The sequence below is a fragment of the Triticum dicoccoides genome, chromosome 5B (assembly GCF_002162155.2).
Source record: "Triticum dicoccoides isolate Atlit2015 ecotype Zavitan chromosome 5B, WEW_v2.0, whole genome shotgun sequence".
NCBI classification, from domain to species: Eukaryota; Viridiplantae; Streptophyta; class Magnoliopsida; order Poales; family Poaceae; genus Triticum; species Triticum dicoccoides.
Window position 1 is genome coordinate 444,345,318 of NC_041389.1, and position 1,846 is coordinate 444,347,163.

Consider the following 1,846-nt stretch of genomic DNA (forward strand, 5'->3'; position numbering starts at 1 on the left):
ATGGGGTGTCTTTAACCAGAGTAACGGTTTAAATTAGGAAATTACGTGATTTTTATCCTAAGGAAATGTTATTTTAACCTATTATTTGTAGAAAAAGTCTTGCAAATCTGTTCACACTGGTTAATGGTAAGAGTTTTTTTTCTACGACAATCGACAAATCAACTTTTCTCTATGCACCATATCGTTAGCTTTAGAAGTATTCATCCTATTTTTCTCCCCGCTATTTGGAAACTTAAGATAGCACCTAGAACTCACGCATTTCTGCGTCTGATCCTCAAAATAATTATATGGAACCTAGCGGATTTATTCAATGTAATGCTCACAGCGCATGACTCGTTACAATATACATCTTCTCTACTGTGTTGTGGCCAAATTTCAACTTGTGTGGGAGGAAAGTTAGTTATTTCTGAATCTTTGCAAAGTTTTTGGGAAGGTGCCATTAATACTGTAACTTGTAACTAATGCAACGATGTGAGGATTATGGAATAGCAGGAACGAAATTGTGTGAACAAAAAAGTCTGGGTTAATATGGAACAATTTGTCCCCTCGAAAGAATAGTGATAATAATAGGGGAACGCTAAAACTCAGTCGACTGAGACTTTACGAAGTCTCAGTCGACGAAATTAGCTGTCCAGTTTCATCGACCTGTTTCAATCACTGATGTATTCTTCTTTTTCAAAACGCACTAGGCCTTCCGCTACTTGGGTTGTGGGCTGTGGCTTGAGGCCCTTTTTTTGTGCTTGTCTGTCTGTTTTTATATTCTCGTACTCGTCCCATGTAAATATTTGTATGTTATTTCTTCTTTTTTGCTGGGTTGTGTGCACTGTGTATGTACAGAAGAGAGAAGTTTTGTTTTGAACACACAGAAGAAGAAAGTTAATCGGGCAGATGACTCTATGTTTATGTATACAGTATACATGTGTACTTGTATTTTCATTTTCGATTTTTTTATCTTTCTTTTTTAGGAAATATGGAACATTTTATACTTTTTAGGAACCTACATTTTGACACCGCATGAACAATTTTTATTCTCACATGTTGTTGTCTTATTTTTTTATTCTGAGATGTGGTTGCCTTTTCTACATGACTTTTGTTTTATTTCCTTATTTGTATCCTGTCTATATATTTTTATTTTTTTACTTTGTTTCTCCGTGTATTACCCAAAAACAAATTTTTATTGTGTTTATATGCTATGTGTTTTTTTTTCACAGGCATACACCGTAAAGTTGCATGCCTCACACTAGGCATGCAACTGCAAGTGTCGCCCTCGACTGCAACTGACCTTTGTTTTGTCGAAGAACAGTGGAAGAGGGGGGGAGTAGTTGCATGTTTGTCACTAAGCATGCAATTGCAAATGTCGCCCTCAACTGCAACTGCATGTCCACACAAGCGACTGCAATTGACTTTCGTTCTATCGATGGGCGGCAGGAGGGGGTAGTTGCATGCCTCAGACTAGGCATGCAACTGCAAGTGTCGTCCTTGACTGCAACTGCATGCCTACCCACCCGGTTGCAACTAATATTTTTCTTATGTCGGAGGACATCTGGAGGGAGGGGGGGTTGCATGTATGACTGTAGGCACGCAACTGCAAGTTTTGCCCCAAACTGCAATTGTATGGCTACCCATCCGACTTCAATTGTCCTTTGTTTCGTTGGAGGGGTGGCGAGAGAGGGGGAGTTGCATGTTTGACACTAGGCATGCAACTGCAAGTGTCGTCCTCGAGTGAAACTGCATGTCAACGCACCCGACTGCAACTGACCTTTGTTTTGTCGGTGGGTGGCGGGAGAGGGGAGGGTGGGTAGTTGCATGTCTAACGCTAGGCACACAACTGCAAGTGTCACCCTCA

General features: G+C 40.5%; 1 protein-coding gene across 1 annotated transcript in view; it reads right to left on the bottom strand.

Annotated features, from left to right (window-relative positions):
- The window catches only part of LOC119309684 (putative wall-associated receptor kinase-like 16), a 9,601-nt gene that overhangs the window by 2,936 nt on the left and 4,819 nt on the right, over positions 1–1,846 (bottom strand). The window lies entirely within an intron of this gene.